Genomic DNA, 26,584 nt, shown 5'->3' with positions numbered 1-26,584 from the left:
TACAATTACAATTACCAAAATACCAAATACAATTACACAGTGTTACTGTCACTTTGTTTGTGTTTGTTTATTTATTAAATATTTTGCACTATTGCCCACCCGGGGGCGCCAAAATGTATGTAAAAAGCGGGGCGAATTCGCACAAGAGCGAATATGAGCTTTCGCTCCCGCTCCGCCCTAAGCTATCTAAGAGTAAATTTACAGACTAACAACTAACAAATACAATTCAGCTATAACTATAATTCACAATTTTCGACTTCAATAAAATACAAATCAATTTACACCATCGTCCCCTCTATCCCAAATTAGTAAATCAAACTCATTTCACATTTCTCCCAATCTTATAGACTTTTGAGAGAAATTGTTGTCTAAAATTTTAAAATAAGGGCACTATTTTTCTTTTGATAGATCAGATGCAAACAGAAAATTTTTACAAATTTTTTTTTCTATGTGCACTACCGTGAACAGAGATGGTTTACATAAAATTTTACTTACAATTTATGTACAAGTAACTCATGCTTTATTTTTCAAGCTTACATTAATTACTACATTCATACTTGCTTTAAAGACTGATTGCGTGATTTGACACTACAGGTGTATCAGTTAAGTCAGGAGCAAAGCAAAATGAGACCTTATTGAGAGGTAAATATTCGTTGAGCCTAGAAATATAACAGTTTTTGCTCGTCAAACATGTTTCTCGGTCCAAGTACTGAACATTCGAAATTGAACGAATATTTTCAGGTTACGCACTTCGGTCTTACATACAAATTCATTTAAATTTGAATTTGAATTTTAACTTGTACAATGTTGAAGACAACTGATAAAAGCAGATATTTATACCCTTGCAGAGGGTATTATAATTTTGGTCAAAAGTGTGCAACGCTGTGAAGGAGACATCTCCGACCCTATAAAGTATATATATTCTTGATCAGGATCACCTCCTGAGTTGATATGAGCATGTCCGTCTGTCCGCCTGTCTGTCCGTCTGTCTGTCTGTTTCTACGCGAACTAGTCTCTCAGTTTTAAAGCTATCATCTTGAAACTTTGCACACACCCTTCTTTCCTTTGCACGCAGTATATAAGTCGGAACGGCCCGGATCGGCCGATTATATCCTATAGCTGCCATATAACTGATTGATCGGAAATAATATAACTTTGGTGTTTTTAGAGTTAGAAAGTTAAAATTTGACACAAGAGCTATTTTTGGCAAAATATTACGACATGCCAAATTTGATTAGGATCGGCCGACTATATCCTATAGCTGCCATATAACTGAACGATCGGAAATGGTTTTTAGTAGAAATACCGACTTTGGTATTGTTAAAGATAGAAGTTTGGGCTTGTTTTAAATTTTGTATTATAATAAATTGGGTTATATTATCATATTCTTATAAGGATCGGCCAACTATATCCGATGTTTGCGATATATATCCGGTTTTACCTGCAAGGGTATATCAACTTCGGCTCCGCCCGAAGTTAGCTTTCCTTTCTTGTTTATTATCAGAGAGGTCCTTTTCTGTTTGCATAATACATATATGTATATATTTGGATGTAAGAATATAAAAAATTTTATTTTTCGAAATTGGGGAAATACTCAGCCATGAAACTGGCATCAAAATATGGTTTGTCCCACAAATCCCAAATGGAGAATTTCCACAAATTTAATTAAATCTGTCATTTCGACGGCAACGAATTCATCAACTTGACTTTGGAAAGATTTTTTGTATATTTTTTTTCTACATTATTGCAAAATAAGCCCCAAAATATTGCAAGAACATCACATTACTTAATCGTTAAGCGTGATCAAAGATTAAAATTTTTCAATTGGCTACGGAGCTGTAAAACGTTCTTTGGTGCGAGTTCGAATTCCCAAGAATATATAGTATGTGGTATTTTTTTTTTCGATCTGAGTAAAGGTTGTTTGCAAAGTTTTTTTCCAACCATTTTGACTCAGCCTTAATCTTATAATATCTAATTATTATCGGATCTTAAGGTTAAGCCCGTTTAATCGCCAAGCCACGAAGGAGTATCAGGCGGTGTTCTGAATAACTCCCCCGCGGCCCCGTGCAAGTCTATCCTTTAAATCTTTAATCTATCTCCGGAAACTTCAGTATTTTCCCTCATGAGGGGAAATAAAGAATATTTTATAATTCCTCTGAATAAAAAATATTTAAGAATTTTTAACCCTCAAATCAAGGTTTTGAGGGTGTCAGAAATATAACAACCTATAAACAAAAGTTCCAAATCACTGTTGCACTGTGTAATATGTTCGAAAAAAATGGTCTCTACCACATAACTGCGCATTGATCTAGCTCTGGCACTGATACTTCTATCCTTAACGCCTTATCTGAGTCACCTTCTTCCTCTTAATTTTCTATATGTATGCAATGGGAGCTACGTGAAGGCATTCTTCAAGTTTGTGTGGTTTGACGTATTTTCCCGACAAAGACAACTGAACACAAGAAGGTCATCCGAAAGTTGAGCAAATAGTGCAAAGTGTTTGAATTTTCCAGACATATAGTGAGGGATAAAGGAGCAGCGTTCAGATCAGACGCATTCGGAGAAATCTTAAACGAGAAAAAAATGGATAATGTTTGGGCTACTACAGCAGGAGTACTACAAACTAGCAACTTTTTTCGACCCTCGCCATCACTCCCTCCCTTGCCTTTTCAATCGATAAGCCTGGTGCCTGCTGTAAAACGAAAGCTGCCAACTTCCAAAAAACTTCAACGCCAGTCAAATGATCATCGATTACGATACGGGTAATACCAACGTCAAAAAACCGATTTGCTTTATTAGAAAATGAAAAGATACTGAACTTACTTTGGCTGTCTTCCCGTGTTGTACTCTAATATTGTTAAAATATGTAAATAATTGTAAATTATTGTATATAGTCTAGGCCCATATTCCATATGTACCATTCACACCTCAGTTTCTAAACGCCCGGTTATTTTCAAATGGTCCTGAACGGTTCCGGCAATAATAATAAAAATTTAACTTGTTAAAAAATAAACAAGGACCTTTTGCACTTCAAGTACGCGCTGGAGAGCAGAAACTTCATAACTTTCACTGGCTACAAGCCACTGATGTACGACTTCAGTCAAAACAGCTAGAAAGCATCACCACGACGTGCCCGTAAACTTGATTGTATCAGCCAATTCAGCCCCGATATCCGGTACACCTCCGGAGAAGAAAAAAACGTGGCTGATTCTCTCTCACGCATCGACGCCATCAAATATATCAACTTCGACAAGATGGCACTGGAACAGAAAAACGATGATGAACTACAATCGCTTCTCAATTCTGATGCAGAAAATACCATCTCATTCTTCTCAGTCTCTTTCAGGCTCAAACAAGCAATTGTAATGCCACGTCGCAATAATAAGATACGCCCGTTTGTGCCCAGATACCAAACCGTGGTTCAAGCCCTGCATTCGCTGGGCCTTTGCAGCTTGCATCGTACGCTCTTGCATCCAGTGTCAAAAAGCCAAAATTTATCGCCACACCAAATAGCCACTGGACAAAAAGTCAGATATTTGTGCATAAAGTTAAATTTGTTATATTTTTAATATACAAAATATATTGAATTTTCCAATTAAGCATACTCCGGATAAAATTAAACTGTTTCCAAAAAATTTTTAAAAGCTGCAATTTGAATTTCCCGCTCAAACAAAGTCAGCGGATTGATTGCTAGCTTGATCAAATGGAACCGTGAAAATTTATAAACATTGCATCTATGTTGTGGCTTTTTCGTGAAAGTAAAAACAATTTGTAAATATGGAAAAAAAATCGTACAGGTATGTAGATTAAACTTTGCGCGGTAGTTTATAGATGTTCTATGTATTTTGTTGTGTCTGTTCATATGTTGTTGGTGTATTTTTATAACTAAAATTTAACAATTGTAGCTGTGTTCTGTGGAGTGTAACTTTTTTACCGCGCGCTCCTGCCAGCAACTAAAACTGGTATGTTCTTCTTAAAAATATATAGATTAAGGCGTTAATAATTTCCTTTGCCCGTTTTTGCCCCTTTCCGAAAAAACAATACATGTTGCAGGTGTTTATGAGTTCTATCATGCAGCGCTCCTCGAAGTTTGGGGGGAGAGCCACTGGAAAGACGACGCTGTTAGAGGTTTAAATTAAATATTATAACTAATAGAACCATATTTAGTAAAAGTTTTAGTTCTTTTTATGAAAAACTTAAGTTTATGTAAAAATTAAGTAAAAATGCCAGTAAGGCCAACTCTTGATGTAGGCGGCGGCCATAGGCGTGGTCAAATTTCCAAAACAATAAAATTCAAAATGCGACAAAAATAGTTCAAGCATATATGCAAAATTTGAGCCCAATATATCTAAAATTGGAGATTATGCAAAAAAAACGGCATTTACGCCCAAAGTGGGCGTGGTCAAATTTAAAAAAAAAAAAATTCGAAACTCGACAAAAATAGTTTAAGCGTATGTGAAAAATTTGAGGCCAGTATCTCTAAAACTGGAGATTCTGCCAAAAAAAACGTCGTTTCTGCCCATAGTGCACTGGGATAGTATGCAGCCAGCGACGCCAGTTTTGAACGCATCAATATGGACATCGTCGGCCTCGATCGTTTGTCAAGATGAGCCGCAGCAGTTCCCTTAGTCGACATCACAGCACAATATGTAGCCAACGCAATGATTTAGGACTGGTTCGCTCAGTACAAAATCCCTCTCCACATCCCAACGGACTTAGGTCGATAATTCGAATTCATACTATTTCAAGAGCTCCAAAATTTCTATCGATCGACTAAAACCAGCATACATCTTCAAAGATGAAGCGCTTTCAACACAGGAGCAGAAGAAAGCGCCAACTGCCCAGACAACAGAGCAGGTTTCAAACTATGAGTCACATTCCCAGGAAAACATTTTTCCCAGCTGGAAATCTAGGAGGAGGGTACTGTGGCAACCCTCATCAGCTTTTGTTAACACGACCAAACTCGATAACTTACGCCAGTATCGATATTACGGGAGTCCATCTCCAGCACACACACACTCGCCTAACCACTTCGACACCTACGTATGCCGCTACTGCTACGGTTTTGATTATTCGCTACTTCATCATTTTTCTAGTTTTAAGTATATGTAACATATATAGTGGAAAATAAATAAACGAACATTAAACATATAATTGTTTGGGCTTAACGCGCGCGTTTATTTACAGAGGAAAGAAGCGAAAATTTTATGAAGAAAAGACGCAGGAATACCATAGAGTAAAGATTTATGAATTTTATCCATGAATCCTGGTTTGTAATACTGGTTTCTTCCGGGTCGATTTATTTCCCGTTATCGAAATTCGGGCTTGTTAGGATCAATTGAAAATGGACATTTTTTGCTGTTACATGGCCGAGGAATGGGAGGCAACGATTCCCAAGCCGTTTCCAGATCGATATGTACTAAAATGTAAATTAAAAATAACACAAAATTGTGCATCAGTGATTTTGAACTTTTGAAGAAGAGGTCGGCACGGCCCTATCCCGGGGGCATAGGAAATTTCTCTGCCCGAGCTCTGCCACACACACACAGCATAAATGTGTGAAACGTCATGCTCACAGCCTACTTTCTGCTATACGTTACTAACACTAATGCGGTAAAATCATATCAATGTATTGGAGTGCCGATCACTGTTTTAAAGCAGTGGAGCTTGGGCAAAGAAATTTCCTATGCCCCCGAGATAGGGTCGTTCCGACCTCTGTTTTAAAGTGACATAGTAGAAATTATTTATCGGGTCAATGATACAATTATACAAGGTAGTCTCGTCCATGATACAATTATACAGGGTAGTCTCGTCATTACAATTTTTCATCAGTACGTGTTCGTTTTTTGACGTGAAAGGTTGTCTGCGGACGAATTTTTTCTCTAATTAACCCTTGTGCAAAATGACTTTTTGTAATGTGTTCCGAAAACACGTAAATGGTGTAAAAGATTTAATTTTTACACATTTTAAATTGTAATTTTTCAGATTTTTCGTCAATTTTCCTAGGGGGTCCCCTCCAAAATTTTTAAAAGCTCTGAAAATGACATTATGTCCCACAGCGAAGGCCATATCATGGCCAATATTTATCCGGTTCTTAAGCGGAATACCTTAAGCGATTCGTGGAAATATGAAAAATTTTTCTCGGGGAAGGCTCATCAAACCATCTGTCGAATTTACTAAAAAACTAAAAGATTTTGAATATATATATGTAAGTCACATTAAGGAACTATTTACGTTATCTAAAAATGTCAAGGAGTCTTTATTATTAGCCGCAAAAAGGTTAATATTAATTTAAATATAAAAGAATTTTATTTTAAGATTATAATATACTTTAGAGTTAGGAATTTAAACAAAAGATTATATGTACAAAAACAAAAACAGCGCCTAATATGTAATTCAAGTTTATTAAAAATTAAATCATAACTCAAATCAAACTCTTTTTTTATAGCTGAAAACTTTAATCCCCTTGTATCGTGTAAGGGTTGATGCACACATTTTTAGTCATCTCGCTCACACTACTGTGATTAAAGAGGGTGATATACCCTTTCACTCGCACTCATTGTTATGATTATAGAGGGACTGATTTTGCTGACGAGACTACCTTGCATAAATGTATCACGATACGAATATAGCTCAAAACCCTCTAAATCTTGATTTATTTAGAAAAAACCGTATTTTGGGATTTTTTATATATATATATAGTAACATATCAACAAAATTTCTTTAAGTGCATATCAGTAAATTTTGTAAACCGAAGCTGAAGCCTTTTGTATTGAAATTCGTAACGCAGCTGCAAATAGCCTCATTCCAATTTTTGTAAAAACATAAATATTTAATTATTTCAATTCGGCTGAAAACATCCTCATTTCAGATTTCCAATTTCTAAGAGTCACTTCAGATTGAAAACCAAAACAATATTTGGATAAACAGAAATCCCGACTCAAATCTTTCTCACTCCTTTTAAGTGAATTAAAACTAAACAGATCAAAACATTCTTAAATGGGAACCCACTTCACATTTTCTTGTCACCTCGATTAATTGAGACCCAAAGCCTTCCATGTCAACTGACACCTCAAGTAAAAGGTTCCGACTCAATCTATTCTCTCAGAGAGCCTCTCTTTCGAGCTTTGATCTGCAAAAAGCTTCAGCAAGGGTAGCTATAAAAAGGACCTAGAGCCCTAAAGATAAGTTAGTTCTAAAAATCTAACATCCTAAGCAGTAGTTCTAAAATTCTAACATCCTAAGCAGTTGTTCTGAAATTCTAAGCAATTTGAAAGAATCACACTGTATCAAAACCTGAACTCAAAATAAAAATATATTTTTTTTAATCTAATTTTGAAAAAGATATATAATTATATATATATATATATTAAATTTTTTTTAACAATAAGGATAAAATGTTTACACAAGAAACTGACATTTTTGCATTTAAATCGTTTTTTTTATTTTGAAGCTGAACTACAGCATACAAAAGTTCTGTCATTCATGACACATATAAATATTATCTACTTAATAATGAATAAAACGAGACTAATTTCATTAAGATATGAAAATTTTTGATGTAGTGACGCTTTTCCCAAAAACAATAAATTTTAAAATCGATTTAAGATGACGCGTTTAGAAATTTTTAAGCGCAAAAAAAGTCCCGAAAAAGATTTTTTTCTAGGTAAATCAAGATTTTTAGGGTGATAAAAATGTTTCAAACATGGTTTTGTGCTATATTTGACCTGATAAACAATTCCTACTATGTCACCTTAAAAGTTAATTCACTTAATTTTTTTGCAGCACTGTGTAATCTTTTTAGAATAAAATGGTACTGGTTTTCTTTATTAAATGGTATGTGGTTATATTGAACACGGATAGCATAAAGATTTAAATTAATGTATTGAATGTGCATATTAATTCACTCAATTGTGAATGCTAAATGTGTTCAACCATATCCAGTTTGTACTGTTGTTGTTTGACACATGCGCATAACGAATTACAATTAGCTCTCATACAGCTCTCTCTAGATCTCTTGCACTCTACTCAGAGTGGGAATGTCCAATTTTAGAACGTTTCTTTCATTTAGGCCCTTGGCCTTCTATGTATTTGTTGATTACATGTACGTTTTAAAGAGATTGAGTCGTGACGAAACAAAAGTGCCAGCAGACATATGCTGAGTTGCCAATTTTATCTTTAGTCTCTGGATTCTTCTTTTAGATTATACAGCTATATTAAACTATTGTGTTAATCATTTAAAATATGTTAAAATATGTTTTGATTTTGTGTCTTAGCTGGCGTGATGTTTGATTACAGGAAAGGTATTTATATTTACTAGTGTGCCTTTATTAAATATAACTAAACTATTCTGTTTATTAATAAAAACCAATTTAAATTTAAGAAAACAACTTAGTTCTAATAATATATAAGACTTAGAAATCAAATTTTTTCATTATTTATTTAAAATTAATAAATTCATTAAAAATTTATACATTTTCATGTGCATAGATTAATATAGATATTTATGTATGACGTATAGTAAATTCAGATGAATATAATAGGAAACAGTGTAGCTAGTAGATCTGAGCTCTGCTAAAAAGTTGGATTGCAACCCATTTTAAATATTTTTTAGATGTGAGATCCCCAATGTTAATGTTATTGTTTACTTTATGTTATGTTCATACATACATGCCTGACAATTGCGGCAACGTTTGTATTTAGAAGCAATTAGAATCCTATTGTATGTATCAACGTAAAAACAAAATTAATTTTCCACGACGTTGATTTGCAACCAATGCTGTTCCGCTCCGGTAATCAGAATAGGATCTTCTGAATACAAATATGATATGCTAGATCTTTGGCACTTTTACGACGTTTGCGTATAAGCGCAACAAACAAGCTTGAAAAAAAATATGTATACAAATTTCAACCAATTTTACCACCCATAGAAGTTGTGAATTAAATATGTTAAAAAATATAATCCATCTGCTTAAATCAGATTCAAAAAAGTTGGCTTAAAAGGGTGAACAACAATTTCTGAAGTAGGGATACAGAAAGATCCCATTATTAGGGGAAGAAAGAGGTGTGGGATAAATTTTACTTTATCTTGGAATGCCGGAAAAATTATGAGCCTACAAGTGTATGCACAGTTTTGTAGCTATTTTCCCAAAAGAAATTACAAAAAACTCACTTACTTTCAATCCCTACAGTACACTATAGGAAATTTGACCACTTTTTCTGGCCAAAAACGACTTTTTGAAAGTTAAAGGATTTAAATAATTTTAGCTTCATATAATTGACTATAGATTAATTTTTGATTTTTTGAATTTTTTCATAGATGGCGCCACTGCGAAAAACCAGCTGTTAAAAAAAGCTGTTGATGTTAACTTTAACATGAGCTTAGAATTTACGATTTTTTGGTGCGATTTAAAAAACGCAGATACTGAAAGTTTTTTGGGCAAAATGAATACTTTTCAATGTTATTTTTATTATTTGTTTGTGTATGTGAAGCGTCCAAAAAACTTGTGTCGTTTTTTATACCCTACCAAACCGAGTCAAACATTGTAATTTAGTCCATGTTGTAGATTGTTAAATTATCTTCATATGATTGAAATATGAAAATGCGCTTCTATGCACTTTCGAAGAAATTCATAATTTAAGGAGGCAACCTTAAAACCTTAATGTGAATCTGTTAGCTGTGAGACTAGTGCAAAACCGATTTAATTTAAAAAAATTTCAAAGATTTTTAATTAAAAAAAAAAAAAACAACACCTACTTTTCCAAAAGAAGACTATGGCTTTATAAAACACTAAAAAAGAACCAAATTGAAATATCTTCCTTAGTTCTTTAGTTAGCATATTATTTTTAAATAGAGCGCGGTGCGCCGTAGTTTTCAGTTAGAATGTGTTTCTTAAAAAGTGGGTGGTGCCACGTCCATATATTTCTTAAATCTTAAATCCATTGACCATGTGAACTCAAATCAAAAATCAGAACTTGAATATGTTGTTTCGTTCTTGAAATATTATTTTTGGCCAGAAAAAGTGGTCAAATTTCCATGTGGTCAAGTGGTACAAAATTTGTACAGTACTACAGTAGTTACAAGGTCGGAAGTTGTTAAAGAAGCGGTTAAAAGCAGATTACCCTTATTTACCTTTGCAATGCAATTTCCGAAATGTCCGCAAATAGTAGTCAGGCTTTAGACCCTATGTAAAGGTCGCTAAAAAGGGTACTTATATACGAAAATTTACTAATAAAGGGTTATTAAATAATAACAACTACCACTAACAATAGGAAAAATTCCACCGACATCATAGCAAGGAAGATGTCCGCGCAACGTCTATCATGTAATTGGGGTCAAACTAGGTCTAAAAAAATTCCCCATATGGATTCCCCCATTTCTGATATTGGAATCCATTCCTGATATGGGAATATGGATGGGGCTTGGTATATCTATATCGGTGCTCATACGAGATGTGTTCAAAATGACTTTTCAAATTTCGTGGGCAACATATTTTCGACAATCGATTTTTTTGTTTTTCTATGTTAGTACACTCTTTCCTAACTTTTGTACCAAGTTTCAATTGAATCCCCTTTTTTTGTTTGGTTGTGAGAGGCGAAAAGGTTAACAGTTGTTTTGCGTTCTCGGCAATTTTTTGCTATCGAAAAATATGGATCAAAGGATTTGCATCATATTTGTAAAAATGTAAAAAATAATGTAAATGTGAAAATTTAAATGTAAAATGTAAAAAATAAAATCAAGTGCACCGAAACACTTAAAATGTTGACAGTGGCATACGGTGTAACTGTTCTGAGTAAAAAAAATGCTTACAATTGGTAAAAACTCTTCCAAAATGTCCGGGAAGATGCCAACCGTCGCATGAGCATCGATCAAGAGCTGTTGAATGACGTCAACGACAACGATTTACTCAAAAGGGTTATAACTGGTGACGAATCATGGAATCATACGGTTATGATATCGAAGCCAAAGCCCCATCGTCCCAATGGAGAAGCCCAGGTCAGCCAAGGCCAAAATAAGCACGACAAGTTCGATCAAATGTCAATGCTCCAAAATGAAAAGACGCCTTTTGTCTCTTCCTCTTACCCTGCAGGGTACAGGGCCCTGTAAGAAGGACGCTGGAATCCAATCGCTTCTTCTGCAGAGGTTCACAGGGAGTGAGATATTAGGATGTTTGATGATGTTTTTTTGAAGTATCGCAATCTTTTTGAAGTACTTTAACGTTCAATCTTCGCACACATAGTCGTGTCTGAATCTTAGCCGCAACAAAATAATGGTCGAAATCTATGTTTGAACCCCAACCCCATCGACCATGATGCCTTATGTGTGTCCAAATGACAGTATCCAATCTATATATATATAAAAAATGCTCTGTTCGTATCTACTTCTTTTATAGACTTGAAAAGTTCTGAACCGTTTAAGCCCAAATTTTGACACAACATGCGTTGAGGTTCCAGATTGGTTATTGTCTACTTTTGATGTTTAAAGCTTATCTGCGTTTGCGAATATATCAGTTTTTTTCGCGTTTCCACGTGCCCCTACTGCTGCGCCCTCTACAGGCAGCCATGTGAACTCAGTTTTTGTCATGTTTCCCCGTGCCCCTACTGCTGCGCCCTCTACAGGCAGCCAACTGAACTCTTGCGACAGTCACCAAGGGCAAGGGCACCGCAGACGCATGTGAACCACGTGGCACGAGCAACGTATTGAAAGAAGAAATTTTATTTTTTTGTTCAGTTTCAGTTAGAAACGGAGTCATGCCACCCAAGAAGTCGAATTTGGGTCGTCATACTCTCAATACAGAAGCAAAAAGACGTAAAATTTCGAATATGACTGACGAAGAGCGGGCCTCCATCCGAGAGAGTGAGCGGCTGAGAGCAATGCAGATGCACAACGCGGAATCTGCAGAAAGTCGAGCAGCTTGGCTTGAGCGAACACGATTGAGAGTTAGGCAGTCGCGTTCTGCAGCAATCGATTTGATTCGGTCTCGAAATAATGAACGCGACAGGGCAAGGGTAGCTTAAGCGCGTTTACAGCTTACAACAGATATAATGCAACTGTTGATTATAGCTCGAATCGCAACCACCAGAGCCTCTGCACTCTCTTTTCGCTGGATCTACTACTGAATCGAAGCATTTCCTGTCGAACATTAGGAAATACAACTCTTGCTCCCAAATGACGTCATTTGGTGCGGAAATTGTAACGGCGCAATTCATGCCAACTTTTTAAATCAAAGGACAAATCTATCACAAAGCCGGTTCCCTGCTTCCGTTCTCAGACAGCGAACACAAATTTCTTCAAATGTACTTCATTGGTGATGATGGAACTGAAGTCGATGCACGTTATGGAATCAATACCTCGATGAAGAAGCCCATTATTTCGCAGCTACAGAAGCTTTTTCACGAACAGAACCATTTGGTGCGTTTGTTCAAAACAGCAATCGGTATGATGCCTTCGGATAGCCATAAAATTGTCATTCATGCAGACAAAACGCCTGCTGGAGAACATATCAGGAGATATAATGCTCCAACTATAGACGAAGTGGCAATTGTCATAGTCGGGGATCAGTTCCAACCTCGAGATGTTGTTCTTCATCGACAAAACGATCGATTGGTAAACGTCGCAGAAACTGTTACGATGCTTTTCAGTATCCACTCATCTTCTGGGATGGTGCCGATGGATTTTGCATGCAGTTGTATTCGGATTTGCATGCAGTTGTCATTAAGAACATGATCCATGGCCCATGTGGTACCCTCAACCCAAATTCACCATGCATGGTAGACGGGAAGTTCCAAGCGATATCCTTGAGCATTTGCAGCCAACACCGTAACAGGGAACGATGGATATCTTCTGTATAGGAGACGGTCAACTGAAGATGGTGGGACTTCGGTAACTTTAAACATGAGAATTGGTGATATTGAGGTAGACAATCGTTGAGTGGTTCCATACTCACCCCTATTCTCAAAATCATACAAAGCGCACATTAACGTAGAATATTGCAATTCCGTGACATCGATTAAATATATTTGTAAGTACGTGAATAAAAGCAGCGATATGGCAGTTTTTGGTGTTCAGGCAGAAAATGGTGACAGCAACGCAATACAAGTTGTCGATGAAATCTCTCAATATAAGGCTGGAAGATACATAAGCACAACGAGGCTGCATGGCGAAGTTTTTGTTCCCCATTCATAAACGCTATCCAGCTGTAGTTCACTTGACAGTCCATTTGGAGAATGGTCAACGTGTCTATTTCACCGAACGAATTGTACAAGAAAAAGTCCTGAATCTGCCTGCGACAGCTCTGACTGCCTTCTTCACCTTATGCCAGGAAGATGCTTTTGCCAGAACCTAGATGTATTTAGAAGTGCCCTCTTATTACACGTGGAATGCCATTAAAAAAGTGTTCGCGCGACGCAAACGAGGCGAGCCCGTCGAAAGACAACCTGGCATCTTCAAAGAGAATACAATCGGTAGACTCTATACAGTGCATCCTAATCAAGATGTATGTTTTTTCCTTCGCATGCTGTTCGTGAATGTGGCCGGACCTAGGTCTTTCCAGTATTTGAATAATCTCAACGGCATCACACATGCCACCTTCCGCAGTGCGTGCCAAGATGCTTTTGCCAGAACCTTGATGTATTCAGAAGTGCCCTCTTATTACACGTGGAATGCCACTAAAAAAGTGTTCGCGCGACGCAAACGAGGCGAGCCTGTCGTCTCGCCCGAAAGACCTCCAAATTTGTTGGAGAACGACCAACAGTGGGATATCTGCATTCATGATGCGTGCAAGACGGCACATCCGCACCAAATTCGCTTATTGTTTGCAATCATATTGACTGCTTGCTTCCCTTCATCTCCAACAGAGTTATGGGAAAGACATCGTTCGTATATGGCTGAGGATATTTTGCACAGAGTACGTCTAGAAAATTCTGACATGACCATGGAATTGACAGAAGGAATTTACAATGAAACTTTGATAAGGATTGAAGACAAGTGCTTAGCTATTGCAAATAAAGTGCTAAGTCAATTGGGAATGCCAGCTCCTGCCCAAACTGCGACTGCAGCATTTGATGTGGATTTGCGCCGTGAGCAGAATTACGAAATTAAACCATGAACAAAGAATGGTTTATGATCATGTCATGCAAAAGATATATAGAGGGGCTGGGGGCATCTGGCATGGGAAAAGTATTGCAAAGTTGTAAACTCATTGTTTGGGATGAATGCACGATGGCACATAAAAAATCGCTGGAGGCTCTCGATCGATCATTGCGGGATTTGCGTGGAGCTGTCCAACCATTTGGGAATGCGTTAATATTGCTCGCAGGGAATCAGTGGATCACAATATGCCACAGTGAAACGTGGCAGGGTACAACTAGTACTATAAATAATATGGTAATAACTACCATAATATGCCCTGGTGCACGTTAATTTGATGCCATTGCTCGTACGTTCTAAGAGCATACTCTCAAATCATTTTCCTTTTGTACATTTGCAGTGGTTGCAATTTTAGAGGATTTCAGCAATATTTGCTAGGGAAAAATAGAAAAACATACAAGTGTCTCATTGCATTCCACTTGATTATTGCCAGCATGATCCTTGTCACTACTCTCCTCAACCCAACGCACTACTACCCAAAATTGGGTATCCCAGAATTGTCACCCTTACCCCAATCAAAATACGTCTGGCCGCCCTCTTCATTTTCGAGAGCTTTAGCTCGAGGTGACTTGTCGGGCCGCCCTCTCTGTGTATTTGCTTGAGCCCCTGCATGCACCATAAGCTGGTCTATCATCTGCATGCAATAAACATTTGTAACGTTTGAAATTAAATATAAATTCGTTTTATTTTACTGGCATTGAAAACCCTCAATGACCAAACATATATAATCTTATATTATTCATTTCACCCGAAACGAATACCCAAACTTTGTTAGGGTAGCAAACCTGAAAAGTTAAAAAAATCAAAAATTGTGTGCGTTGGCTTCGAAACAAAATTGCAAATAAGGTTATGTAGAAAAATTATACCCAGCATTGTCCTACGATTAGTTAATCTTGGTAAGTTTATAAGTAGGAGTCCTCAACTATAAGATGCAAGCAAGATTTGCATCCCAGCTAAGACCTCTAAGTGAAAATGTTAAAAAATTCTTTTGTACTGATTCTATGCGGTCCTTATTGGGGACTCCAGCCCAGTGCTGCCAGAATCTCTGGGGCAAAAATTGCTAGAATTACATTGTTTGGTCATTGAGAGTTTTCAATGCCGGGAAATGAAAGACGAATTTAATTATAGTACGTTATATTTTATTTATGCTGCAGGCAGATGAAACTGGGATCAACCAGTGTGATCATCCAGTTTATGGTGCTAAGCAGTGACTAATAATATGGACAGAGAGTGCGGCTCGACTAGACATACGCGAAGCTAAAGCTCTCGATAGTGGAGAGGGTGGCCCGACATAGTGATTGCGAAGCTAAAGCTTTCTTAAAATAGGCCCGTCGAAGTCGAGCGGCCGAGAAAGAGTCGGCTTGCGACCAACTAAGGCGATATATCCATACTTTAGCTTAATAAATAAACTATAACTAATTATTACACTAAACATACATAAACATTATTTAAACATTATTTAAACGCCGTGCTGCTGCTTGACCCGACATACATAAAGTAGTTGCCAAAAATTGCTAAAAAAAAACTGGAAAACTGACAAAAAAATGCTAAATTATCAAAATGTTTATTTCCGTATGTAATTAAGAAAATCAAGCTAAATATGGCTTTTAAAAATTAAATATTTTTCTAGATGAAGGGAACATTTTAATTAACATAAAATTCCTTAAATACTATATTATATTATATTAACATTATTATATTAACATTCGCAGGAATTTTTAATCAAGATTTCTAAGGAAGAGTGTAATTACGCCAGCATTTTTCGTGTCTGCGTAGACCTTACCTGTTAAAAGTATTGCAGTTTATTTTGTGCAATTGGCATTTCTATTAAATTGATTTTATATAACTTACCTTATATAAAAAATGGAGTTTAATGTGAAATGAAAGAAAGAAAATGAAAGAAAATAAAATAATTGCTTAAGTTGCTAAAAGTTGTCAGAAATAGCAACTAAATTGCTAAACTGGCAGCACTGCTCCAGACACATGAACCGCACCCCAGTATCTGACGGGCCAAATAAATTAAAAAGGTTTTAGTAATGTAGGGGTCGTAAAATTCTTTTGACCACCTTTTAATAAAACCAAGGACACCTTTAGCCTTTTTAACAATTGTGGAAATACGGTCGAAAAATTTATGTTTAGAGTCAATAGGTCACCGAGATCATTAACCTGAGTTAATGTTTCTAAGGCAATCCCATAGAGAGAATATGTACGTAGACTGCAAAAGCCATTAATCCTAAAGTGTTTTACTCAGAGCAGAAGACTATCTCATTTGGTCTCTTAGTTAAAATTGTCTCTGGTAACAGAGTGTGCAAGTAAAATATCCATAAAAAAAGAGATAAGTTTATTTGATCTGTTGAAAATTCAGAAAAAATGGGTCAAATGTTATTTGGAAGCTCTTGTTGTTTGGTCATCGAGAGTTTTCGATGCCGTAAATAAAAAATCAGAATTTAATTAATTTCAACGTTATAAAACTTTATTCAGGCCGCATATGAAATTAGGATTTATGTACAATATTTCAAATCCAATTTAGGATGCGAGCGCAGTAAGAAGACGAACGAGAGTGGCGCCAACCTTGCAGAATAGGCTGAGCGGATGCTCGCTAACTATAAGCGCCGAAGTAGCGAAGCCGAGCGGCCGAAAGAGAGTCGGCTTGCGACCAGCAAAACATCAGTTACTTATTAATTGTTGTGTTTAAATTAGTTGCTTGCTGCTTGACCCGACATTCTCCCCCCAGTTGGGGCTTCTACTCCAACTTCATCTTTAAGGGGCAAAAGGCACAGCTTAGTCACTGCTCGCTTGGTAATTCCAGATGAGGTTTTTATCACCGCCACTCGAAAGATGCCATCCCGACCAGGGATTAACTCCATTATTCTCGCAAGCGGCCATTTCATCGGAGGTAGATTCTCGTCCTTTACTAGCACCACATCGTTCGGGGCCAAGGCAGGACCAGAGGCGCGCCATTTGGAGCGCTGCTGGAGAAGACTTAGGTACTCCTCCTTCCATCGGGACCAGAAAGACTGCTGCAGGAAAGACACGCGCTGCCAGCTGTCCAACCGGTTGAAGTTCAGCTTTGTGACATCAGGCTCGATAAAGCTGACTGACGGACCACCAGTTAAAAAATGAGCCGGGGTCAGAACATCAAGGTCTGCAGGATTTTCTGAAAGAGACAATAAGGGTCGTGAATTTATAACAGCCCCAATATGGCACAGCAGCGTTCGCAGCTCCTCGAATCCCAGAACTGCAGATCCGACAGCTCGGTAAAAATGGTGCTTGGCGGTTTTAACAGCCGCTTCCCACAGACCACCGAAATGCGGAGATCGAGGAGGAATAAAATGCCATTCGATGGACTCCATAGAGCAAAACTCTAGCAGTGACCGTTGATGCTCTTCGCTTAGAAATAATCGGCGCAGCTCCTTTAGCTCGTTTTTGGCTCCAACAAAGTTGGTTGCGTTGTCAGACCAAATATGTTGAGGACTTCGGCGGGTGCATATAAACCGCTTCAAAGCCTGCAAAAAAGACATTGTGGACAGATCCCTTACAAGCTCCAGGTGGACGGCTTTCGTAGCAAAACAAATGAAAATGCTAATGTAACATTTTACTGGAGCCTTATTACGCACTTCCGGCTTATAATAGAACGGTCCACAAAAATCCACACCAGTGACTCCGAAGACCTGGGAGCCGCTAACTCTTTCCTCCGGGAGATCAGCCATAATGTGCTGCAACAGCCGAGGCTTAGTCCGGAAGCATCGGATGCATTTGTGTAATGCCTTCGTCACGGTTTTTCTCCCCCCAATTGGCCAATATTGGGACCGAATAATTGCCAACAGTGCGCGAGGTCCCGTATGTAAATTTCGCTCATGGAGGTCAACAATTATAGCCCGCGTAACTGGATGGCTTCTTGGAAGTATAATTGGATGCTGACTATCAAAATCCAACGACGAATTTTTTAGCCGGCCGTCTACGCGCAACAGTCCAAATTTGTCCAAGAAGGGAGAGGATGAGGCAAGGGCACTGGATACCGCTATGTCTTTTCCATTTTGAAGAGCCTTTATTTCCTCCCAAAAATGCACACGTTGCACTAGCCGCAATAACAGCTGTGTTCCAGATTTTATATCGCTAGCCGTAACACCGTTGTGGTGAATTCGTTGAGAAAACTTGTATACGTAAGCGAATACCCTCTGCAGTGCTGGAAACGAATTAGCGTACTTAGAAACCGCTGTTATATCCACGTACGGAGACTGAATGAGCAGGACCCTTGCACGCAACTCCAGGGTTGATCTCTCAGATGGGACCGCGGTTGGCCACGTCTCTTGGGATCCAACGAGAAACGGAGGACAGCTTATTCTCAACCAATTCATTGGGAAGAGCACCACGCGACAGGATATCTGCTGGGTTCAAAGAAGTGGGAACATACCGCCACTCCATTTCTCTAGTTAGCTTCTGAATGGTCGAAACTCGATTGGCGACGAAAACATTAAACCGAGAGGGTTCTTCTCGAATCCAAGACAGAGCCACAGCAGAATCGCACCAGCAAAAATACTTTCCAACGTAGACCTTCAACTGCTCTACTTCCGACATAAGTCGAGCCAACAACTCGGCTCCCGATAACTCCAGCTTAGGCACCGTAACAGTCTTTAACGGCGCAACTCGGGACTTCGAACAGAGTAAATAGCTTGCAGATCCTGCGCCCTTGGACACGACATAAACGCATGCCCCATACGCCTCAATGCTGGCATCACAGAATCCATGGACCTCCACCTCGGATTTCGATGTTAGCACCCATCTAGGGAATTCGGCGCGCTGCGTACTACCAAAGCTGCTACAAATCATATTCCAGTCGCAGTGAAGAGCTTGAGGAAGACTTTCATCCCAGGACAACTTCTCACGGCACAGCTTCTGAAGAAAGATCTTTGCCTTTGAAATTACAGGACCAACAAGGCCTAAGGGGTCATAAAGCCGAGCGACTGAAGAAAGCACAATGCGCCTAGTGGGCTTTGAGATTGACTGAATCCCTTCAAAAGAAAATAGCAAGCGGTCAGTTGCAGGATCCCAAGCAAAACCCAGTGTCTTTGTGAAGTTGCTACCATCATCAAACTTTAGAAAAGACTCCCGATCTTCTTCAGGCACCTTATCCAGAACGTCAGCAACATTGGAGCACCACTTCCTTAACCGAAAATGGCCTTTGGCAAGGATGGCGGATGTTTGCTGCATTATGCTAATAGCTTCATCTATAGAGTCGCCTCCGGAAAGCAGATCATCCACATAAAAGTCGCGACGCAGAATTTCGGCCCCCTTTGGAAACATTATTTGCTCATCATCTGCCAACTGATGCATTGTCCGAACTGCTAAAAATGAGGCAGGCTTCGTTCCGTAGGTGACCGTGTCCAGCTTAAAAACCTGTAACTCATCCTGGGTGGAATCCCGCCAAAGAATACACTGAAGATAGCTGTCCTCAGGAAAAACCCTGACGCAACGATACATTTTACAAATATCTCCAGTAATGGCCACCCGATGGCATCGGAACCTTAACAGAATATGCAGTAACTTTGGCTGAATAACTGGGCCAGACATCAACACGTCATTCAATGAATACCCAGAAGTTGTGACAGCAGATCCATCAAAGACAACCCTGAGCTTGGTTGTTGAACTGTCCTCCTTTAAAACACAATGGTGTGGAAGAAAGTATTGGCCAGTGACGCTCGCATCAGAAGGGACTGGAGACATGTGACCCAACTCCAGATACTCCTTTATGAAGGCAGCATATTGTTCCTTTAATTGAGGACGGCGACAGAGCTTCCTTTCGAGGGAAAGAAATCGTCGAACAGCTTGGGGGTACGACTCTCCCAGCAGCTTAGAGCCGCATTTTAACGGAAGCCGCACAGCGTAAGCGCCGGAATCCAGCCGAGCAACATGTTGCACGAAATGCGCATCGCAATCTAGCTCTTCCTTCGTCCGCTTCACAATAGGCTCGGAGCAGTCTTCGATTTCCCAAAACCGGCGGAGCAAAGAATCCAGCTGATCATCCAGCATTGTTGCGCTCTCCGGAACATCCTTGTGGGCAGTGGAAACGAGTGATCTTCTCTGGACCTGTGAACCGCCTCCACACACGACCCATCCAAGTTGAGTTTTCTGCAGCAATGGCAGGCCGGCTGAGAGCTTAATTTGCCCAACACACAACAGCTCATAAAACAGACTGGCTCCGATAAGAAGGTCGATGCGCTGTGGGCGGAAAAATTCAGGATCAGCCAAAGAAAGATTGCCAGGAATATTCCAGCTGGAGACATCCAAACTGAAGCTAGGCTGCAGGTCCGTGATATTGGCAGCGATGACGGCGTTAACCAGGGCCGAGTACTCGGAACAGTGGGAACGTAGGAGAACATCAACAGCGAATCCATCTGTCGCAAAGCCGGCATCTCCAATACCAGACACCGCCATGAATGATTTGTACCTCCGGAGCTGCAGCTGACTTGCCAACCGGGAAGTGATCACGTGCACCTGAGATCCAGAATCCAACAAAGCTCGGCATGGAACAAGGGATCCAGCGCGACTACGAACAAAAATGTTCGCTGTAGCAAGCAACGATATATCGCCGCTGTGACCTTGAGCAACTAGTGCATTAGCAGTGGACGGCGAAAAGGCTGCAGGCTCGGCGACCTCGGCTATGGCTGACGTGGGAGGACCAACCAAAGTCTGGCCGCTAGATGCCGGCGGCTCCAGGAAATGCAGCAGGCTGTGATGCCTCCTTCCACAACTGCGACAACTAGCAGCGAGGCACTCACGCATGTGATGGCCCGTTTGCAGACACTTCCGACAAAGACCGAGTCGCCTGGCCTCACCAAGGCGAATCTCAGGGGGCATTGATAGAAATCGGGGGCATGCAGACATTATATGGGACCATCCACCGCATAGAGCACAGGTAGAGGGAAGCGAATTAGTAACAATAAAGGATGATCTACCATTATTTGCACCTCGACGCCTTCCCACATGAGCGCCCGGGGCGTATGCAGCCATGGCCACGTCCATAGCCTCCAGCGTCCTACACCGCTGCTCCAAAAATTCGGCCATCGACTCCCAAGTAGGGATGGCGTCTGAACCTGAGGAGTTTTGACTCTCCTCCCACTTGGCCTGGGTAGCTGGGTCCAACCTTTGAAGCCGAACTTGGACGATGATGCAGCTGGCGATCTGAACTGAAGTACCCAAATTCTTTAAGGCTCGCATATGGGCATTAAATTTGTCCGAAAGACTTCGAAGCACTGCTATTGAGCCACTTTCCAACAGACTGAGGCCCAGAATCTCGTTCACGTGTGCCTGAAATATTAAGCGACGGTTATTAAATCGTTTCTCCAATAAATTCAGCGCAACATCATAGTTCTCGTCGGAGACTTCCAAGGAACGCACTGCTTCGAAAGCGGACTCCCGAAGGCAAGATCGCAACCTTTGCAACTTTTCCACCTTACTAATACGAGGATTGCTGCCGACGATGGTAAAGAAGATCGAGTAAAATTCAGCCCATTCCGAGTATCCACCGCTGAACGTAGGGAGCGGCAAAGGAGGCAGCACCTGAAAACTTTGACCTAAACCTGGGTCAGCCTGCATGGTGGACATTCCGTTGGAAAGGGTGGAGTGGGCAGCAATTCGAGATGAGCGAAGGGTCGTCTCGTGCTCAATTTCCGCCTGCATCGTCGCTACGAGCTCCGAAACAGTCCATCGAAGGTCACTGCTGATCTGCAAAATGTCCAAATCCTCAAGCTCCCCGTGGATGGCCTTGAAGTCGCTGAACATGGTGGCTATCTGACCATGTCGCACGTGTAGCATGGCATCGTCCACCTTGGAAATAGGCTGAAGAGCTCCTTGGATCCTCTGTAAGTCCTGGAAAATACCCAGGGTCTTGCACTTTAAAATTGCACTCCGGGTTGGAGTGGGTGCTCCTGTGACGGCGCCGCTGGAGTTCATGATTTATTATATTGAGTTCCGAACAACCGAAATAAATTTTATTTGCTCGCGGCGAACACGATGTGTCCCACTGTGCGTTCAGAACCGTAGCGGAATTGTGGAATGTATATATATATGAAGCTATGTGCGAGCGAATGCACTTGCGTTGTGGATCGTATGTTTGTATGAAGTCTATGCGCGGGCGAATGCACTTGCGTTGTGGATCGTAAATATGTATGTGTGCTTGTGAACTAACGATATGTTTATGCCTGTATGTATGTATAATATAATAATATATTATAATTTGTTTATTATTGTAAATAAACTTATTAGACAAGTATGATAATTCGATAATGATAATTTCACATAACACTGTTTACAAAATTGTTTTGTTTTTGTTTTAGCAATTTGTTTATGTGTATATTAACGATCACGTCGGGGTCACCAATGTTTGGTCATCGAGAGTTTTCGATGCCGTAAATAAAAAATCAGAATTTAATTAATTTCAACGTTATAAAACTTTATTCAGGCCGCATATGAAATTAGGATTTATGTACAATATTTCAAATCCAATTTAGGATGCGAGCGCAGTAAGAAGACGAACGAGAGTGGCGCCAACCTTGCAGAATAGGCTGAGCCGAGCGGCCGAAAGAGAGTCGGCTTGCGACCAGCAAAACATCAGTTACTTATTAATTGTTGTGTTTAAATTAGTTGCTTGCTGCTTGACCCGACACTTGTTTTTTTTAGAAGACAGACTTAAACCAGAATTTAACCTTCCTAATGAACCACTAGATGGGAAAAATTTAAATCCGTTCAGAAGCAAAATAAACAAGAAAGGAAATCTTGTAGTTAAAACCGAATGTATATCGCAAACATCGAATGTAGTTGGCCGATCGTTATGAAAATGTCATAATTAAACCAATTTATTACAATAAAAAATCTAAAAAAAAAGTCCCAAGCTTCTATCGTCAAAAATACCAAAGTTGGTATTTCTACCAATTACCATTTCCGATCGTTTAGTTGTATGCAGCTATAAGATATAGTCGGCCATTCGGTATGAAGTCTGGTACGTCGGATCCACTGACTAAATATAGAATATGTACGAAGTTCTAACTTTCTATCTTCAAAAACACGAAAACTGGGTAATTTCCGATCGTTCAGTTATATGGCAGGATATAGTCGGCCGATCCCGGCCGTTCCGATTCTTTTCTTTTGTCTTCCTCTTCTTTTTTTGCCATTAAAAGTAGGTCTGGTCTCCATTATTGTTGCGATAATTGTCGTGCTGTTCAGGACGAAATAAAATCATTTTAACAGTTAAACGGACTAAAGATAATTGGTTTTCGAAAAATCAATGACCAGCTTTGCGAGCTTGACACTTAGTTTAGCGGGCTTCAGGTGCTAAATGAGTCCTCTAAGCGTAAGAAATTCGCTGTTAGCGATCCGCTTCAGCCTACTAAGTCGAGAATAACGCAGCCACTTATATCTCTGGTCACTTCAAGGGAAAGAACTGAGAAAAATTCGGCCACATTGCTCAGTGTAAAGTGTGTAAATGAGCAATGGTCCGAGATGTCCGTGACATCCTTTCAAGGGATACCACGGGTCCAAGTGAATGAAACCCTCGTTAGAGTCACCCAACAGGGTACGGCACCGTCCGGACCATTGGTACCAACTGATGCTGCAGTTTTTATACTTGCGACTAGAGGAGGGCACTGGCCGGGCTTTTTTTCATGACCCGCGGGCTTACACAGGCACAGAGCGGGCCCGGGCCTTAGCAAAAAGGTCCGACCCGTAATAACCCGAAAAAGTCCCGTAAAAGCCAGAAACAGGGCCGAAATCAACTTAAATTTTATCGCGCTATTTTTTTTTTATTCTCGAATTGGAACCGCCATTTAACGCATTTTAATTGCTAATCGATGCTACTATCGTTTTGCTTACACAATATTTTACTTGCTTGCACACCACGTGTTAAAACTTTTGTCCTTGTGAAACTGATAAATCTTTGAAAAATAAAACATGTCGCGACAAACCATTCAGGACGCTGTAAATAAAAAAAGTGAATGTATGTAGCTTATTTTGTATACAGGGCAGGGAAAAGGGCAGGAGTGAAACGTTAAAAGCTTTTCAATTGCGTTTATTATAATGGTAATAATGTCGATTTTGTGTGCTGCCGGAGCTGTAAAAATGTGCTGGTGCATAATTCGAAACAAGGCAAGGGCACACTCAGCCGCCATAAATGCATGTCACAACAAGACGCGCTTAAGTGACAGCCCAAATTGGACATGTTTGCCAAAAAAGTTGTTGCGACGCGAGTTCGAGATTCGTTAGCTCGAATGCAGCTAGCCTTAGTTGCAAAAGACTTTTACCCTTTCCATATTACCGAAGGTAAGTTCTATTCCCATTGCATTGATTGACGTTTTTTTTGTGATGCCAAGCGCTATGAAGCTATGAAGCATTTAACTTACTTGTGTACCTTTTACACGCATCAGGGAGTTCTTGGACGAGAAGAAAACTGGAGATAATATTCTCAAAAATGTTCAGGACATTTTGCAGGATTTCTGCGATCTGTGTTCGTTACGAAAAATGGTGCAAATGTAGTTTAGTTATTTAAAAGCTTCAAGCGCATATCTTGTGCTTGTCACAATCTGAACCTTGTCATGCATGACCTCATTAGTCAAATATTTTAAACATTCTCACCTGAAACAGAAAGTTAAAGCATACGCTGGAACTCTACATTTTTTATGCTCTCGAGTATATTTGATGTTAAAGAGAAAATAAAAACTCTTTTACTTAAAAAAGATGAGCTACAGCGAATAAATAATTAAGATTTTTCATTACTTAAAAATATTTAATGCTTCTTAAAACCTTTTAAAGTCTGCTCTGAAGCACTTAGCTCTGACAAGGAACCAACATTGCAAATATTTGCATTGTGGTCTGAAAAATTATATAAACTTTGCAGAACTAGCACACTTGATTCTCAAATAATGAGTGAATTTAAAACAATGACCTTAAGCGGCAATAGCTCATTTGGTTGGAATATTCTTGAACCCTTCTTATAGAGAGATGAATTTCCTCTCAGAGGAAAAAAAGGAAAATGTGATAAATACGGTAAAAGCAATGTTCTCTGAATTTTAAGAAGATCATGAAAAAAGTAGCTTTGATGACATAACTAATAACAAAAGCTCAAATAATTCCGAAAATGGAATGTTTGCTGAATTTTTAGACTTAAGTTATGTAAAAACACGAAAGGTTGAGAAAAACGATATCGACATAGAGCTTGACAAATATTTGGCCTATCTAGTAGCTCCTGGTACACATATTTTAGAATTTTGGAGAAATGCAAGGGACTTTAAATTCCTTCCCAAATTAGCTCGAGCCATCCTGGCTATTCCAGCCAGTTCGTCTACGAGCGAAAGCCTATTTTTCTACATTTGGCCATGTGTTAAATGAGAAACGGGCTACGCTTAAAAATAAAAATTTAGAAAAAAAATTGTATTTTTAAATAAAAAAAAAGTTTTGTGTTCGGCCGGGCCTCTCAAAAAAGGGTTTGTTTTCGTGCCGGCCTACCTCTATTTGCGACACCCAAAATCCTTGGTGCTCTCCATCGAAACACATATTTCTTTCTCGGCTTGCCCCTGACACTTCAAGGATTGATATCTCGGCTTACAAGCCAATAGAATTTAAGATCCGATTAGTTCATTAGTTAGTTCAAAAAACTAATATCGTTACTAACTCTTACCAATCAGAATAGCGGGGGGCATATTCTGAAGGTTCTCTCTTTGGTTAAAGGCGAAGATCTTTAGCTTCGAAATTTTTCCAAATAAGTTTACCACTTTTAAACATGATAGACATCTGCGAAGGGGGGTGAAATCCTCATACCGCCTTCGTCAGAATCGCCCCATCCTTTGTCCGCTATTTAATCTGTTTTAAATCTTATGACCGGTCATGCCCAGCTTGTAGCTCTAGGTGTCTTTTATATCCCAAAATTAAAATTAAAGTGGTTTTATGTCAAGAACTCACCACATTCATCACTTATCACGCACCATAACCCCGGACATGTTTGACTTGTCCCTAGGTCAAATTAACCATGTTCGAAATTTGTAAGGTTGGCTTTTAGACTTATGCTTTGTATCTGATCCCGATGGTACCGCTCTCTCCAGAGCTTTTCAGCCCCAGAGGATCCATATCATCCCACGCTGGAGGTCTCAATAGAAACCATTTTTGGTATCGATCAGATGTCTCTATGTCTCCGTGGTAAATAAGATTCGCTGTTTCCGTAAAGCTGATTTTCACAAACTTAATAGCCTTATCGATACATATGATTGGTGCGATATTCGATTTAACGTCACCTTAGAAAAATTTTACTGTACTTTAAATACATTTTTTGACTCATGTGTGCCATGGAAATATCCGTCCGCTTAAACAAATCCTCCTTGGTTTACAAATCCTATTTGGTGCATCACTAACCTAAAAAATACTACAAATAATCTTTTAGTTAAATATAAA

General features: G+C 39.3%; 1 protein-coding gene across 3 annotated transcripts in view; it reads left to right on the top strand.

The window, feature by feature from the left end:
* Positions 1-8,092: 8,092 nt before the first annotated feature.
* Positions 8,093-26,584, top strand: part of NfI (Nuclear factor I) — a 262,100-nt gene continuing 243,608 nt past the window's right edge. For all 3 annotated transcript variants that reach the window (XM_043213373.2, XM_043213372.2, XM_043213374.2), the window contains exon 1: positions 8,093-8,303. The gene's annotated coding sequence lies outside the window, so the exon portion shown is untranslated. The remainder of the gene's footprint in view (positions 8,304-26,584) is intronic.

The sequence above is a fragment of the Drosophila bipectinata genome, chromosome 4 (assembly GCF_030179905.1).
Source record: "Drosophila bipectinata strain 14024-0381.07 chromosome 4, DbipHiC1v2, whole genome shotgun sequence".
Classification (NCBI taxonomy): Eukaryota; Metazoa; Arthropoda; class Insecta; order Diptera; family Drosophilidae; genus Drosophila; species Drosophila bipectinata.
Note: the sequence above shows the minus strand (reverse complement) of the source record. Positions and strands in the feature narration are given on the sequence as shown.